The sequence below is a fragment of the Corythoichthys intestinalis genome, chromosome 11 (genome assembly GCF_030265065.1).
Source record: "Corythoichthys intestinalis isolate RoL2023-P3 chromosome 11, ASM3026506v1, whole genome shotgun sequence".
In the NCBI taxonomy this organism is placed as follows: domain Eukaryota; kingdom Metazoa; phylum Chordata; class Actinopteri; order Syngnathiformes; family Syngnathidae; genus Corythoichthys; species Corythoichthys intestinalis.
Window position 1 is genome coordinate 6846541 of NC_080405.1, and position 19326 is coordinate 6865866.

General features: G+C 38.4%; 1 protein-coding gene across 3 annotated transcripts in view; it reads left to right on the top strand.

Annotated features, from left to right (window-relative positions):
* Positions 1-19326, top strand: part of pcdh10b (protocadherin 10b) — a 61963-nt gene that overhangs the window by 21863 nt on the left and 20774 nt on the right. The window lies entirely within an intron of this gene.

A 19326-nucleotide genomic window follows, 5' to 3' on the forward strand; every position in this document is an offset into this window, starting at 1 on the left:
CCAAAATGTGCTACAAGAGGCGAATTTGACACCCAGAGTATGGCTCTTATTTTTGCTGTGATGGCAGTTTTCAGTTCCTCAATTGTTTGTGGATTTCCCTGGTATACATTGTCTTTGAAGAGCCATCCCGAAAGAGGAGTGTGTAAAAGTGATTGACAACTTTGTCAGACGAGTACAGGTTTGCTTGCAACGGAATGGTGGACATTTGGAACACATCTTGGGAAAGCCATAAATTGACTAAAAATTGACAGAAATAGCTGAAACTCTGGTGAATGGTCTTCCATAAACTGAATAATGTGTGGTTGTAATTTGAAATAAATAGCTTTTTAATCAAAGTCACAATTGAAATTTTCATGGGTACGCATCTTTTTGGGTCACCCTGTATATATATATATATATATATATATATATATATATATATATATATATATATATATATATATATATATATATATATATATATATATATATATAAATAACCCTTTCTGGATTCTTAATGGAACAAAAGTAAATAGGGTAAAAATAATAATTTAATATAATATAATATAATATAATATAATATAATATAATATAATATAATAATAACACTATTAATTAAATAAATAATAACCAAATAACCCTCTCTGGGTTCTTCACAGAAAAAAGCTAGGAAATAAATAACACTATTGGGGGAAAAAAAAAATGTTCAGGGGGCCGGACCAAATGTGGAGGCGGGCCGTAGTTTGGGGATATTAAACTTAAACAGTTAAAGTGTATTATTTATGATTATATTGAAATGCATGCCTTTTAGTTTTTATGGTGCTTTCACGCTCAAGTGGGGGCGCCCTTGCGCTTCCTCACGAGAAGAAGAACGCACTCACGTGAAGAAGAGCGCGCTAACACACGAAGAAGTGCCGCATCCAAGCGAGTGAGCGAGTTAGTGAGAGAGGGAAACACTTCCAAGAGCCTACGTTCTTTGTTAATGTTTGTAAAATATCTAGAGGTACGATTGTATGTATCATCTTTTGTGTTGTTGTTGTGTGTTTCCACTCGCGATCGGACACTTAAATCCAGTTGTGCAGTGGTTTGAACGATGTGCTAATGCTAGCGAACGCATGCTAACTGTTTGTGTTATTATTATATTAGCAGCTAATCATTACTGATTTACGTTGATGCGAACCTGTTTGTTTTTGGGGACGAAATTGATTTATTTCTATTTTTAGTTTCACTCTTCAAGTGATGGATGAATTAAGTCAGCAAATTATACAAAAGTCTTCTGCATCGTCATTTGGGAGTTTAGCTAGCTGTATAGCCAGGACTGAGCCTTAGCGTCTCAGTAAGGACAGTACAGTCGTATTCCCTCCCAATGCGGTTATCTCCACCTTGCAATGACTGCAAGTCGTTTTGTTGTATTTTTTCCTCGTGAAGTGAATACACACTTTCGAGCGTTTGAACCTTCGTGCTGTCATTGTTATGTTTATGGCTGCAATGCTCGTGCTAAACCATCGTAGCCTTTCATTTTCACCCTCTTTCCTGGTGAAGTGTAGCTTTGGAGCGAGTGGTTCTTGGCGCCATGCTAGTTTGATGCATCTGGACAACAAGACACGTCACGACGCAATACGCGTCTTTGGGAATCGTTAAAGGGATCATTAAGGCTTTTTCATTGTGATGTTGAGGCCTCGAAACACTAGGAACCGGTTCGGAATTGGAATGGGATTTGTGACCCCCCCCCCCGGCAGCAATAACTTCAACCAGACGCTTCGTGTAGCTGCAAATCAGTCTGGCACATCCATCAGGAGTAATCTTGGCCCATTCTTCCCCACAAAACTGCTGTGTCAGTCAGATTCCTGGGATGTCTGGCATTAATCGCTGTCTTTAGGTCATGCCACAGCATGTCAATGGACTTTGCCTTGACAACTCCAGAATGTGTATTTTGTTCTTCTGAAATCATTCTAAAGGGGATTTACCTATGTGTTTTGGATGATTGTCTTGTTGCAGCATCCATGCTCTTTTTAGCTTCAACTGTCCGACAGACGGCCTCAGATTTTCCTGCATAACATCCTGATAAACTTCTGAATTCATTGTTCTATTAATTTTCGCAAGTTGTCCAGGCCCTGAGTCATGATGCGCCCTCCATCATGCTTCACGGTGGGGATGAGGTGTTGATGTTGGTGAGCTGTTCCATTTTTCCTCCACACATGACATTGTGTGTTACTCCCAAACAACTTTGGTTTCATCAGTCCACAAATTTTTTTGCCAAATCTTCTGTGGAGTGTCCAAGTGCCTTTTTGCGAACATTAAACAAGCAACAATATTTATTTTTTTAGACAGCAGTGGCTTCCTCTGTGGAGTCCTCTCATGAACACCATTCTTGGCTATAGTTTTACATATAGTTGATATGTGCACGGAGATATTGGACTGTGCCAGGGATTTCTGTAAGTCTTTAGCAGACACTCTAGGTTTCTTTTTTATCTCTTTGACTATTCTGCGCTGAACTCTTGGCATCATCTTTTGCTGGACGGCCACAGTGCTAAACTCTCTCCGTTTGTAAACACCTTCTCTGACTGCCGATTGATGAACATCCAGACTTTTAGAGATGGTTTTGTATCCTTTCCCAGCTTTATACAAATCAACAATCCTTGATCGCAGGTCTTTAGACAGCTTTTCTGGCCGAGCCATGATGCACATAAGACAATGCTTCTCATCAAGACAATTCTTACCAGGTATGTGTTTTATAGTGGGCAGGACAGCTTTTAACCACTCATCAGCGATTCGGCACTCACCTGACTTAAGTTGTTTGGTAAAAATTGGTTTCAATTGCTCTTTAACTGTCCTTAGGCAGAGGGTTCACTAACTTATTTTTCCCCCTTCTGTCATTGTTTGCATGCTGTCCTCATTAAAATATGAAAACCTAAAAATGTTTAGGCGGTTTTAGTTGTAGAAAACACTGTTTTTATATCTGTGTGATTTTGACAAAGATCAGCGCCCATCTGATGTTGATTTTATGCAGAAATGTTAGAAATTCCAAAAGGTTCAGATACATTTCTATGCCACTATACATGACCATATTATACCAAAAAGATGACACAATAATCATTAAATTTAGACCAGAACATTATGACCCATTACCCGTCCAAAGAGTTCCCTCTAGTGGAGAATAAACATTGTTACCTCTGAATGGTATAATGGAGTCATGTGTTTATTGTTGCGACATCTCAATAGTTCAACAGGTATTGCTACTGTCAGCATCTCTGACAAAAATGAAGTCAATATGTATAATAAAGAAGATAAATGTAACGACTGTAGTGTAGCACAAAGTAGCGGAGTAAGAGTAATGTTTCTTCTCAAAATTCTACTCAAGTAAAAGTAAAAAGTAGTGTAGGGCTGTCCCAAACGACTAATTTCCTCCGATTAGTCAGCTGACTATTTTTACGATTAGTCGACTAATCTAATAATTTATTTATTTATTTATTTTTAATTACTTTAATAATGACATTTTAGTTGAAGCTTATTAATTCACAAAAAAACATTTTGGAACAGCTAAATTCTTTATTAACGTTTAAATAAATAAAAAATATCAATAATAAATCAAAAACAATGAGGTCAAATGCTGCTGGCATGAACTAGTGCCAAAAAAAAAATGTAATCGGAAACACTGAGACTTCATCTCTTTAACAGGAGTCATAACAATTCTTACTCTTTTTGTGGTATGTCATTGTCGATATTGTTCGAAATGTTAAAATGAATTGCAATGTCCCGGACAACCATTTTCAGAATACTTTGTGTGAGTTCAGATGCTTTTTCTGGTGTGCATTCCGCATTTTTGGGGGAGGAGAAAAACTGTTCAACTTTTGTTTGTTTTAACCTGAAAATAGATAGAGTAAAGGGCACACTGAAATATTACCACAATTATTTTGAATGAGAGGCACACATACGGTACTCACAGTAACAAAAATTAAATATATAGTATTAATTTTATAGTATACTACTATATGTGTATACACAATGATACTTTATAATGTAACGTAACTAACATTAGTGCAGTCATGGATTAGAGTAAGCAGGCCAGTGCTGTTTCCATATATATTTTTATTATATTATATATTTATATGGGATATATGTATATATTTTCCCCAAGTGGGAGCTTCCATCATCCTAATAAATTAAATTAAATATTTAATTATATATATATATATATATATATATATATATATATATATATATATATATATATATATATATATATATATATATATATATATATATATATTAAAGATACACGATAATATCGGCTACCGATAATTATCGGCCGATAATGGCAATTATGACGTCACACAGATAATACAGATAATAAAAAAATCAACCGATAATGCAATCCGATAATTATATACTTGATTTAGCCTCCAAATGTGCGCAACCAAGCAGTTTTCTCCACTTCTTCACTGCCGCCTGCTCAACCCCTCCCCTCTCTGAAGCCCCTGTGGGAGGAGGGGTTTAGGAGTACGGCGTCATAGAGGAGGCGGTGTTACACATCAGTGTTGACACTGTTGAGGCGCTCTCACTAGCGTGCGTTGCTTTTCCCGTGTGTGAAATGAAATAAACGATGCTCTCGCCATCTACAAAACAGTTCCTCAAGGCCTAAAGAAAGCGTCCTCATTGAACACCACTAGCACTAACCCAGCAGCCATTTAAAACTGCATCACAATGATTTTTGGAACGAATATGAGTAGAGCTGAAACGAGTACTCGAGCAACTCGAGTAACTCGAGTTTAAAAACTGATCCGAGTAATTTTATTCACCTCGAGTAATCGTTTATTTTGACAGCTCTAAGCATCACGTTTTGCTCGGACTACTTTTAATGCGGGACAACGCGCTGTCACGTGCGGAGAGGAAGAAGGGGGAAAAAAAAAAAACTTACTGCAGCTGACAGCCGCCACAAACGACGCTGACGTTGCCAAATACTAGCCCGCACGATGCTACGTTGGTAACAGCTAGCGTCTGATGCGTCTCATAAAGATCACATGTATGTTGAACTAGATGCGCAATGACAGACTCGGCCGCGTCTGGGCAGCGTTATTAAACAGCCGCCATCTTAAAGCAGTACAGCGCTAAGCGCTAATAAAGAGCGCTAAGCGCTAATAAATAAGATTAACGTTACTGTCGCTACTAGCTCACGTAAAGTTAGCCCTGCGGAGGACTAGGTTTCAATTAATTATGACCACTGTCGTTGCGTGGCTAACGCGTCTTACATACAGGCTTTAAGATAACATAGCATTGTGGAGTGATGAGGGTGTAAAATAAAAACTTAATCATGCTAACTATCAATTTTAGCTCAGGAGTCATTGCTGGAAAAAGCACCAAGTAGCACTGGTCCCTAATGTGCTCCAGTACAGCCTGTATCATACATTTATTTTGAACACTGCAAAAACTCAAAATCCTATCAGGACTTACAGTTTAGACTAACTTAAAACTTAACTAGAACTTAAAAATGGCACACAAAGAGAAATTCAATTGAAACACGTGGGAAAAAATCCTTTTAAGTGATGTGTGTTATCAAGCGTAACGGCATTTTTAGGTAATATATATATTTTTTTAAAAATAAATAAATAAGATCTAAAAGTTTTTTGAGTGAAAGCAGTGAATTAGTCTTTTTTTTTTTTATTCTAGCTACAATATACATCGAAATTAAAGACATTGATTGACTGAAAATGGTTCAAGATTAGATGAAATGTCTTGTTTTCTCATGTATATTTATAATTGCTCTTCACCTAAAAATATATTTGTTTTATCCGATTACTCGATTAATCGATAGAATTTTCAGTCGATTACTCGATTACTAAAATATTCGATAGCTGCAGCCCTAAATATGAGGCTGCTGCTAGCACGAATGCTAAAGCTATTGTTAACAAATAAACTATAAAGGAAGCTACGGGGCTTGTGACTACACAGAGACGCTGCGGTCCTCCCGGAGTCGGGGTGTTTGGGAATGCAGCCCAAAGCGAGTGGTAAACTCCCATCTATGGCTAAACACCTCACGAGATCGATAGTTGACAAGTAGCTGTCTTCCGACGGAGCCCGCCGGTCCGGCAGGCCGCCGCCGCCGCCGCCTCGCCCTAGGCGGGTAGAGGATGAGAGCAGAGCCATGCACCGAATGCGCCGCAGCGAGCCGGCCGGAGCGGGCGGATATCCGGTACGAACTTAGCTGCCGCCGCCACTCCGGTTCAAGACAGAGGCCTGGCGCGGGTGCTAATTTGGCAGCCGGGCGGACTGAAGGGCACAGGCGGGAGGAAATTCCCGAAATGACCCGATAGCCAAATCCCTGGATGAAAAAATAATGCAGTTTATACGACCACGATTCTTCGTGAAAGACATGCCGATCACATCAGTTTTACCACGGACATTTACACAGGTGATGTCAACAAACCATGTTTATCATGACGGCACAGTGGTTAGTTGATAATTGTAACATGCACCAAACGACACAAAGAAGTCATCCAGTCAGTAATGCATTCAGTACGCTTTAAATTTATGACGTCTTAATCAGATCATTCTTCTTAAATCTAGTCAAATAATTTTCCCCATCTTGTTTGAGTGTTGAAGACTAGTTGAATGCGCCAGATTATTCCACTTACTTGAACTAAATATTGCAATTTGTTCTTATTAAGCCCAAACATCTAAAAAAATAAGGTCATTTTCACCTAAATCAAGAAAAAATTGCTTTCAAATAATGTTTTGAACCATACATATTCTTGAATAAAGAACATTTCTGACAAGTTTTTTTTTTTTTTTTTTTTTTTTTTTTAGGATTATGTGTAATAATTTATTGCTTAAAATAAGGCTGTTCATCTTATTTTCAGCTGGCCATTTTTCTTCAAGAAATCTGAGTGAAATATACTTGAAGTGCTGGCAGTTAATTTAACTTATTTCCAATAGATTTACACTGAAAACAAGGGACTTTAACTAGTCTTAAGGAGCTGTGTTTTTGCTGTGTAGTAATGTTATACTTTAGGAATGGCATACTTTTAAAGCCATTTTTGTGCAACTTATGTATTTACTCTGTAAGTAATTGCTGCCAAAAGTTTACCATTACACAATGTCAGACAATCTGTCTTTATTTAGATGTTGGAATTTACTACTACTACTACTTGTTCACATTTGATGTTGAAAAAAAAAGAGCAATATTATTTTTGCACAGCAATATTTTCTCTTGTGTATACTTTAAAATTTTACATAAATCTTTAATAAAATTATCGGCTTGACATTATCGGTTATCGGTTGGAACGAGGAGGAAATTATCGGTTATCGGTATCGGCTGAAAAATGCATTATCGTGCATCACTAATATATATATATATATATATATATATATATATAAATTATTTTATTAAATAAAAATGCACGTTGATACAACGCACATAAAGGTAACTTCCATTTTTAAAAAATCGTTAGAAAGTTGTATGGATTTACAATCCGCTAGCTTGTTGTTTCTTGTTGTCCTCGAAAATTATACTTGGGCGACGGCGCTTCAAGTGTTCGTTCATAGCCGACATGCTACCGTGGTATGCGAGCTCAGCTTAGCAAAGAGTACACACAGTGGCACCCTCCATATTTTCCTTGAAATAATTCCAGGCTCTGGCCATTGTGGTCTGCTTTTTTGGCTTTATGCCACTTTCACGTGTCACCAATTCTGCCCTTTTTGGTAATTGGCGGTGTTTTCAACTCCTCGCCATAGTGAGGAGTGAACCGGTGATTCACTTGGCTCGTTGTCGTCGGTTTGTCCGATTTCCTCCCCAGGAAGGCGGCGGCGTGCATAAAAACACCTATAGGTGTCAGATGGCTCTTTATGAATACTTTTATTGACCAAAACAAAAATGTGGGGCATGCAGCCACTGAACTCCGCGCTACCCTTACACTTTCCCAACTCACCGATCTTGCTCCCTCTCTCTCGCTCGCCCACTTTCTTCCTCTTTGCTCAATCTGACAATGCTGGTCACATTGAAATAACAGCGGCCCCCTTGGGGGTGCCAGTAACAACCGCTTGCATCGCGAGTGCCCGCCATTCTACTTTAGTTTACTTTATTGTAACTTTATCCGCGTAATTTTTTTAAAAACCCGTCATTACCCGTCGACGGTATGTTTTGCCCGTCGACGCATTTATGTCATCGATGACGTCGACAATGTCGACTAGTCGGGACAGCTCTAAAGTAGTGTGTGGTAAAACTACTCTAAGATGTAAATTTTTGTTAAAAAGTTACTCAAGTAAATGTAATGGAGTAAGAGTAACGCTTTACTACCCACCTGGTTATGATACTATTGTAGGGTGACCATATTTTGATTTCCAAAAAAGAGGACACTCGGCCCGGCCTCAAGATACTTGAATTTTACTCGAAGTTCACTCAAAGATGCCTATATCACTTTAATATATTTTAAGTGTGCCCCTTAGTCTGGATGGAAAAATGCAGTTTGAAAAATAATGACTTTAAAAAATAAATAAATAAATAAATTTAAAAAAAAAAAAAAATATATATATATATATATATATATATATATATATATATATATATATATATATATATATATATATATATATATATATATATATATATATATTTATTGACTGGACTACATTTCTATGGGTCTGCATTATATTATATTATTATTATTTTTATTTATTTTTTTAAGCCATTATTTATTTTTTTTTCAAACAGCATTTTTCCATCCAGACTAAGGGGCACATCTGACAAAAATGGAGTCAATATGTATAATAAAGAAGAGAAATGTAACGACTATAGTGTAGCACAAAGTAGCATTTCTATGGGTCTGCATTATATATATATGTGTGTATATATATATATATATATATATATATATAGGGGGTGCACATCATTTTTTTGCCCAGGTTCTCAGAGGAGGACCTGGAGATGTGACTTGGTCCTCATTGGGCTTGAGAGCCAACCCGCCTGATGCGATAAATTTATGACAAGCTTTACTTAGAGCCAATTAACTTTAATTAATTATATTAACAATTAATGCTTGATTAACATCAACTGGCACAACAAAATTGCCATTACTTTGAAATGTCAAGAAATAAAAAGCACCAATTCAAAATAAAGGGCATTATGCGGCTCCCACATTAACTCCAAGCCTTTTTAAAAGTGGGATGTCCTCCTCATAAGACCTTATTGAACGTGCATGTTTAGCTTTGTAAAATGCGAGCAAAAACACGTTTGTCAGTGCATGTCGCTGTTCATTACTTTTATTCCGCCACTTGTCCATAGGGCGAGCGGGGTCCTGTTTGACATCGATAGTTTGCTTAATTGCCACATGCTCTCTGTTTTTTTCGTGCTTTTCAAAGTTTGGATGGCTGAAATTCTTTGACCCTACATAAAATGCGCTGCTCTTATCGGCGACATTGGGATTCTTACGGCACATTTTGTACCGCATTTCCGTGCGAGCATCATTTGCTTCTAGCCATGGTACCTCCTACTTTTCAGCAAAAGTCCTTTTTTTCGGTAGCTCCGGTGACGTCTCTGTCGTCTGTCTGTCTTTTGACGGGGGTGGGGGAACACGGAAGTAAATACTCAGTGTGGCCTGCCTCTTTGACATTTTGAGAAGTTATTTTCCCGTGTCCGCCGCAAATACGGTGGTCAGCCATCGGTACGCAAAAGCGTATGGAAGTCGTTGAGGGCCAGCGCGTTTGTCTACGTCCGGTACGCATGCGCGCATGCGGACCACTTATGTGCACCCCTGTATACATATATATATATATATATATATATATATATATATGTATATATACACATATATATAATGCAGACCCATAGAAATGTAGTCCAGTCAATCCACATACACACAGTAGGCTATGTGCCAACTAAACATTTTTATAAATTACTATCACGACAATTGTCCTTGACAAATTGTTATTCCCATTCAATTGATATTATCATTCAATGTTCTAGATTGCACACAAACAAAAACCGATATCAACTGATAAACTATTCAACCAGCATGTCTCCAAACATAGCAGTTCAAAACTACGTTTCCCATAATGCCTAGCAGTTTTACTGATAGCTAGGCAAAAATCAAACTTTGCTATAAAAGTTTACGATCATCGGCAGCGCAACGATGCGACACCAAACGGGATTTTACGGTCAAAGCTCCGACAGAAGTCAACAGTTGCCATTATATACGTATTTATCGCAAAAAGCTTAACTACTTGGCAGGCGTTGTGGCCAAGTCGTCAACCCAGTAGATGGCGGTAATGCCTCATGATAGGGGTAAACTGCAAACAAAAACAAGAAGAAGTACTCCTTCCCTCCCTACTACTAGGAGCCATGTCATCGCAGGCAGGTGCTGCCACCCAGCGGCCGGAGGGATTCTCTTCAAATTGGTCCCATGAAAAATCATAAAAACCGGACATTTTTATGAATTTATAAAACCCGCCCGGACCACGAGGATACTACGTGAAAGTAGGACTTGTCCGGGCAAAAGAGGACGTTTGGTCACCCTATACTATTGCCTCACACCACACGACACGGTCGTGAGTTTTGCGATATAGATACGTGTTCTGTTACGGGCTAAATATATACGAATGGATGGAGAGGCAATTAGATGTACAATATACAGCAGTTTGTTGCTTCGTCCCTGTGCTTTGTGCCATATTAAAATGCAATGTGATGTATTCATGCCATGTTGGTTAATATTTAATAAGGAACCCTTCTTATTAGGGGCCTGGGCACTTTTCCAAGCTGTTAGTGACGGCAAGCCAAATTAATCCGCTTTGTAACAAAGCAAATTCCCCCTTTGCTGACCGCTACTGACACACATAAGACAACCCTCACACATGCACACACACATGCATGCTCATGCTTACTAGGATGTCAGCGGTTTTAGCTTAATCAGACTGTATTTGGGGAGGATTAGCTGCAGATAGCTTGAACTGTACGGTTCAGATTTTGTCCATAAACAGGGACTCAGACACAAATACAAACCAAGAGGATTTACGTTTTAGGGGGAAAAGTATACACAGGTTTTTGACTCAAAAACATATGGAGTCATACAAACAATTTTGTATTGTTTACTTCAGATCAGCAAACACAGCAAAACCTCTACCATCAATTTACATGACAGACAATAGAGTGAAAAATATAAAGGTTCACTTATTGTCTAGTCTGGTGATTACCAATTGTTGTTGCTATTTCTTATTGTTTATTCACACATACATGCCTATTCATATGACAAGGGGTTAAAGTGGGCCGGAGCAGTGCTTTGCTCCCGAAAATATGACGGCAACTTTCAAAACCCATGTTTAAATAAAAACCTGCCACGCTGCCACACACGCCTCTCCAGTAAGAGCAATCTACAACCCCTAGCAAAAAGTATGGAATCACCAGTCTCGGATGAGTACTCAGATAAAAAGCTTGAAAAAAATTATGAATCAGTTCAAAAGCGCAACGCTTTAGCATTCAGAAACACTAAAAGAAATTAATAAAAAACATTGTGGTGGTCAGTAAATGTTACTTTTATAGATTAAGTGCAGGGAAATATATGTGGAATCACTCTATTCTGAGGAAAAAATATGGAATCATGAGAAACAAACAAAGAAATAACAATCAAAACACATCTCTAGAATTTAGTAGCACCACTTCTGGCTTTTATGGCAGCTTGCAGTCTCTGAGGCATGGACCTGATGAGTATTCTTCATCAATTTGGTACCAACTCTCTTTGATTGCAGTTGCCATATCATCCTTGCAGGTCGGAGCCTTGCTGTGGGCCATTTTTTCCCCCAATTTCCACCACAGGTTTTTAATAGGGTTAAGAACTGGGCTAGTTGCAGGCCATGACATTGACTGGATGAGTCTTTCTCCAAGGAATGCTTTAACAGTTTTACCTCTGTGGCATGATGCATTGTCATCTTGGAAAATGACAAACATATTTTCAATTGAAGGGATGAGAAAGCGGTCTAAAATTTCAATGGAAACTTCTGTATTTATTGAAGATTTAACCAGAGCCATCTCCCCAGTGCCTTTGCCTGACATACGGACCCCATATCATCAAGGACTGAGGGAATTTTGATGTTTTCTTCAGCCAGTCATTTTGTAAATCTCACTGAACAGCACCAAACAAAAGTTTCAGCATCATCACCTTGTCCAATGCAGATTCTTGACACTTGGTGATGATGGTGGTTTGAATCAATAACATTGAGAAGTGTCACGAGTTGGATTGTCTTGTGTGTTGTTAGATCCAGTTTTCCTCCGTCAGAGGGGAGTAAATGTAGCCAAATGTATTGTTTGTATTCTTTGTTGATGAGACGTTGCTACTTGGCACGGAGCGCTACGCTAGTTAGCGATCATGCTGATCAGTGTCTGTTTGTATTGTGTTTTGGAGAAGCACATTAGCGGTTGAATTATTGCTAGATAGTAAAGTTGTCTCATTTCTTTTTACAAAGAAACCACACACACATACTCATTTCTCATGTCATTTCTCATGTCTCAGGACAAACTCCCATTCAAACTGTAAATTGTCAATATGAGATTGTGCATTAAAATTGGATTTGGATTGTATTTATAAATAACTTTGAAAAAGAAAGCTGATTCATTAGTCTGCCTTATTCAATTTTGTTTTTTAGTTTGTTTAAAATTAGGACCTTTTTGTGTACTGAGAAATTCTTGTTATGTTTTATACTCAGAATTTTAATTAAACATTTTAAAAAGTTTTATGTACTTAAAACAGTACAGTTTTAGACTACTGTTAAGTCAGGAAACTATAATAAAATATTACTTTTGAAGGTAATAGTCATTCATTTAGTCGTCATTGTTACTTACAACATAACTAAAACAACATCAAGTGCAACTGTGAAAGTAATTTAAAAAAGTGTCATTTATCAGATTAAATGATTAATTGTTTAATTAATCATCTGATTAATCGATTATAAACAATAATCTTTAGTTGCAGCTGTATCATTAACATACTAAAAAAGCAGCAAAGATGCTCCCAAAAAGTGTGTGTCTGCTGGTTTAGGGCCGGTTGTGATGTGACAGGGAGGGGGGAGGGTGCATTTTTCATTTCGCATACCCTAACACGGGGGTCGGCAACCCGTGTTTTGAGAGCCGCATTAGCGCTGCCGTAGTGGCTCCCTGGAGCGTTTCAAAAATGTTTGAAAATGGAAAAAGTTTGTGGAGGGAATTATATTTTTGTTTGAACATGGTTTCTGTAGGAGGACAAACATGACACAAACAGTCTTAACATTTTCCAATGCTGCAAAAATGCGTAGAATAAATATTACATTTCAACATTTCTGTCAACAAATATTTGCGTCATAGCCTGCAACGCACATTTGTATCAGCAGGGCGGCTGTTGTAAACAAACCGGCAGCTATATGAAGGGGAAACGAGAAAAAAACTGAGAACATAGGATTCAACTTTTCTTGGGCCGAAATTCATTGCCAATGCGGAAGGATTTTCTGAATGTTTGCACTGTAGCGAGAAGTTGTCAAATCACAAAAGGAGTAATGTGGAAAGACATTTTTAGGGAAAGCAACCTACTTTTGGAGCCGAGTACCCAGTAAGAGCGACTGCATTACTTCTGGAGAAATTACAGGAGTTCAAAAATACATTTAAAAAGTGGATTGCATCTTCAAACTCCACTAATGCTGCAAGTTGTTGTCGCAACCTGGGAGATAATAAAGCGTGGAAAACCGTTCACAGATGGTGACTGGTAAATGAAGGAGTCATTCATCAACATATCTAAACACCTATTTGCAGACTTCAAAAACAAAACCGAGATAATACAGAAAATCAAATTAAATGCCTCTCGCACTAAGACAGTGAAGGAAAAGGCCATAAAAATGGCAGGCAACATCACCAATCAGCGAATCAAGGACATTAATTCAGCGGCAGCATACCTGTGATGAGTCATGTGATGTGATCGTTATTGAACACTCTGCTTTTATGCAGGTACGTGAACTCCGATTATATACTTTACCTTTTCAAAAGGGGGCTGTTTTATTTTTATAAATCCAGGCTGTGTTTTGTTGCACTATGTTTGTTGCCTGGATAAGGGGCACGTTATGCAGATTCCATTTCGTTGTTGTTTTTTTCAAATCTTCAAAATAAAAATGAAATCAAAATTTGGATTTCTTTATTCCATTTCTTTAATTTTATCAAAGCAATTAAACAATTCTTTAATATTGTTATGAAGTTAGGCATCGTACAACAACAGCAAGTAGTAACGTGTGTGTAATTCTCTATAGAACGCACTGCAAGGAAAATAAACATTTAATCATGAAGGCTCATTATGTATTATAGCCAGGGGTGCACATAAGTGGTCCGCATGTGCGCATGCGTACTGGACGTAGTCAAACGCTCTGGCCCTCAACGGCTTCCATACGCTTTTGCGTACCGATGGCTGACCACTGTATTTGCGGCGGACACGAGAAAATCACTTCTCAAAATGTCAAAGAGGCAGGCCCCACTGAGTAATTATTTCCGTGTTCCCCCACCCCGTCAAAAGACAGACAGATGACAGAGACGTCACCGGAGCTACCGGAAAAAAGGACTTTTGCTGAAAAGTGGCTGTAGGAGGTACCATGGCTAGAAGCAAATGATGCTCGCACGGAAATGTGGTGCAACATTTGCCGTGAGAATCCCAATGTCGTTAATAAGAGCAGCGCATTTTATGTAGGGTCAAAGAATTTTAGCCATCCAAACTTTGAAAAGCACGAAAAAAACAGAGCATGTGGCAATTAAGCAAACTATCGATGCCAGACAGGACCCCACTCGCCCTATGGACAAGAGGCGGAAAAAAGTTATTGAAGAACAGCGCCATGCACTGACAAACGGGTTTTTGCTCGCATTTCACAAAGCTAAACCTGCACGTTCAATGAGCTCTTATGAGGAGGACATCACACTTTTACAAAGGCTTGGAGTTAATGTGGGAGCCGCATTTGAATGCCCTTTATTTTGAATTAGTGCTTTTATGTTTATTTCTTTACATTTCACTTCAAAGTAATGGCAATTTTGTTGTGCCACTTGATAATCAAGCATTAATTGTTAATATGATTAATTAAAGGTAATTGGCTCTAAGTAAAGCTTGTCATAATTTTATCGCATGAGGCGGGTCGGCTCTCAAGCTCAATGAGGACCAAGTCACATCTCCAGGTCCTCCTCTGAGAACCTGGGCAAAAAAAATATGTGCACCCCTGATTATAGCCAACTTAGTCAGTTTGATAGTAGGCTAATATAGATACAGTGCTGCTCAAAAGTTTGTGAACCCCCTCAACATTTTGGAATTTTCTATTATTTCAACCTGATTTCCTAATCAATCAATTCAGTAGTTTTTTTTTTTGTTTTTTTTAACAGTTGTGTTGTCGAGACTAAATTAAAAAGAGTTTTCATCAACTGATGTAGGTGCAAAATTGAACTGTTTGGTCACAACCAAAACCGCCATGTCTGGCGAAAAGTCAACACTGCATACCACCAAAAGAACCTTCTCCCAACAGTGAAGCATGGAGGTGGGAATGTCAAGATCTGGGCTTGCTTTTCATCCTCAGGACCTGGACAACTCCACATAGTCCAGGGAATCATGAATTCTGAGGAATATTGTCAAATCCTAGAACATAACCTGACGCCATCTGTTTTGAAGTTAAAGCTTGGCAGAAGGTGGATCATGCAACATGATAATGATCCAAAGCATTCCAGCAATACAACCAAGGAATGGCTGAAAAAGAAGAAGATTCGTGTTCTGGACTGGCCCAGTCAAAGTCCTGACCTAAATCCCATTGAAATGCTGTGGCGGGACCTGAAGCGAGCAGTTCATGCCAGACGCCCATCAAACCTCTCTCAACTGACTGCGTTCTGCAAGGAAGAATGGGCAAAAATCCCCCAAAGTAGATGTGAGAGGCTGATTAGTCACTACAGAAACCGTTTGGTTGAGGTAATCTCTGCAAAAGGAGGCGCACTATCCTATTAACTGAAGGGGTTCACATACTTTTGCACACATGATATCTGAGTTTTTCTTAAATCAACCACTTTTGTTAAATAAAGAATGACAATATAACTATTTCTTTTGTTTCAGTCCATTATTTGGAATGTCAGTATTGTGGATTTGGGTATAACTTAACATTTAATAAGGTTATTTTAGTTTTTTTTTACAAAAAATCTGACCATCGCTGTGGGGTTCACAAACTTTCGAGCAGCACTGTACATACAACATGTGTTGCCGTCATGATAATGCTGATTTAAGGCTTTTAATTTTTTGCGGCTCTAGACATATTTGTTTTTTGTTATTTTGGCCAAATATGGCTCTTTCAACATTTTGGGTTGCCAACCCCTGCCCTAACAACAATGGGTAGTTGCGCCCCTGCTGCCAACCAAGTGCTAACCCTCTCAGTCTCTTTCGCTTTGTAAAACTTAAAATGATCACAAACACAAGGTTTAAATAAATACATGTTGTGAATGTGTACACTATTTTATTATGCATGCCTCAAAAAACGTACAAATTGATGATAAATCTTCTTTAAAACTGTGTAGTCTCCTATCATTTACAATTTCTTCGTGCTCCGCCATTTTGAAAAGTAAAAGTACCTCCTCTCACAGAAACTCGGGTATCATAATAAAATTCCAGTACTCCAGTAGAAACTACGACTTGAGTGGCATTTACATGCAATTTTCAATTGACATAGTATTTACCATAAATACGACACCACATGAAGGCAGAATAAGATTCATCTCTACGATGTATGTTCAACTTTCTTCAAGCCTTCACTCATATTAGTCTGTCCGTGTAACTACAATAAAGCTTTTGAGCTACAGCTCTTTTCAATCAATCGTCCACTGTCAACTACAACTACTTGTTTGGACATGTTTTTCGTTGACTTGTTAATAGAAAAGGAGCAGTCACTTTAAAAAAAAAATCATGGAAAATCTAATGTGTGAAAAACTTATTTATAGGTCAATTCAACTATTTAGTTCTGTACTATTTCGTTGTAAAACCCACCTTCATTTGGTGTAGTCATTATATGGAGAAACCATATATCCAATTTTTGTACCACTTTTTTACCCTTTCTCAGGCCATGGATGTGCATATACCAGCTCACTTTGACTGAGTGGAGAGCTAATGTTGAATGTTCTCAAATTTCACCCAACCTTCCTCCACTCAGCGAGTATGCTCAAGCCAACTGGCCACCGTCACCTCTGCCGCTTGCCTGTATTGTGTTTGGCAACAATTTGCATGGAGACGAGCACACTGCCTCTGATTGTGCAACCAAACTTGGCCTTGCTCCACACGGATGCTGTATCTAAGTCCGCGTCCACAGGCCACAGAGGGCTTGATTAATTTTTTGAGCAATTGAGTATGTTGTGATTACATTAAAAATCTCTATAGAGTGGCATTTTACAATTTTTAAATACTGCAGGAGAGTAGTGTACTTTAATTTTTTTTTTAGTAGTATGTTGGCGTATTCTCTGAAGATATTGAATTTATTGTGTGGATGACTTTGATCATGTAGTTATATATGAAATGTCCCTGACATTGCACAGCATTGTCACATGCATCTCAAGAAGTAATATGTTCTCAGACATCTGTCTCAATCTGGGAACTTCATATGCAATATTTGTACGGTCATTTTAGCAGTTTTGCACTGTTGGATCAATATCTATGCACAAACTGTCATATCAAGTCAGCCATCTGCCTCCTGGTCTGAGTACTGTAAATTGTCATATAAGCACTTTTTTTAAGCCTTATCATACTTTTGCTTTTGTTTTATATGGTGCACATTATGGCAAAGCTTTAAATCTCGTGCACTTTGCACAATGACGATAAAGGCTTTCTATTACAGTATATTCTATTCTATTCTATCCTATTCTATTCTATATATATTTTCATAGTATCATACTGTATGTGCACAAAAGTATTTCACTTTTGTAAACAAAATGTACTTTCCTCAACCCAGCTCAATAAGATCGAAATAATTGTTGTTTACACTTTGCTACTGTGTTGTTTTCGTAAACAATGACGATAACGAAAATATTTCGTCGACAAATTTTTCATGAAGATGATGTCACGATGACTAGCTAAAACTGACAAATGCCAGACAAATGCCAGTTTTCGTCTGACGACACAAAAATTTGACATCTCTCATATCATCACAATGCGTGGCATTTTATATTGTACATGGAGTACGTCAGACTGCGTCGTAGCAGTGTTTGGGTCATCTCACCCATGTGAGATGTGCTGCACCTTTCCCTCATTCTCCTCAACCGAGTTTTGAATGTGTCTAAAGTAGGGCTGTCAAAATTATCGTGTTAACGGGCGGTAATTATTTTTTTAAATTAATCACATTAAAATATTTGACGCAATTAACGCACACGCCCCGCTCAAACGGATTAAAATGACAGTGTTGTCCATTTGTTGCTTGTTTTTTTGTGTTTTGTCGCCCTCTGCTGGCGCTTGGGTGCGACTGATTTTATGGCACCATCCATGAGCCAATAATTATTGACGTCAACAATGGCGAGCTACTAGTTTATTTTTGTTTGAAAATTTCACAAATGTTATTAAAACGAAAACATTAAGAGGGTTTTAAAAACACGACGAAGCGGAGGACTTTTTGGGCGATGTTACCACAATAATATTTGTAACCTCAACTTATAAACACTGTCGAACGGAGGTCGGACGAGGACCGTCGAGTTTTTAGACATTCTACGGTGGTATTGTCAAGTCAGTTCACGGACGCGCCCACCATGCTCATTTTTTGTATCATTACCATGCCTTACCTTTTTCCTCTTTTGCCACCTGCACTAACATTCTTGGAACCCATGTCGGTTTCTCTCACAAGAAAATCCGGTGTGGGTCAGTCTTGCGTGAAAACAAAGTAGCTGCGGCGCTGTCATATATCGTCGTATTTCGAGCATGTCGTCGGATGTAGAAACAAATGGCGAGTCAAATTTTACGTCGGATGTTGAAAAGATCGTGTGTCGAAGCGATCGTATGTCGAGGTACAACTGTATTTTTATGGCGTAAAATGACGCATGCGCATGGCCCGCTGGTTGATGAGACTTGCACCCTAAAGGGGTCATTTGCATCAACCCTACAGCACCAACTAGGGGCAATAGAAAGTCACTCATTTTACTTCTACTTGTCCAGTTCCTTTCAGGTTGGTCAGTGTAGTTCACCTTTTTGTAATACTACTTTTAAAGGCCCATGTCCACATGTGTCTGTCTGTTGACGACCCTTTGCTCACCATGAAAAGCAAGTAGATTTCTTCAGGGAGTAGGGCAGCTTATAGAGCCACGAAATTTGGCTCACTTGGTCGAATTGGCCCAATTGGAAGATTCATTTTGGTTTTGAATCA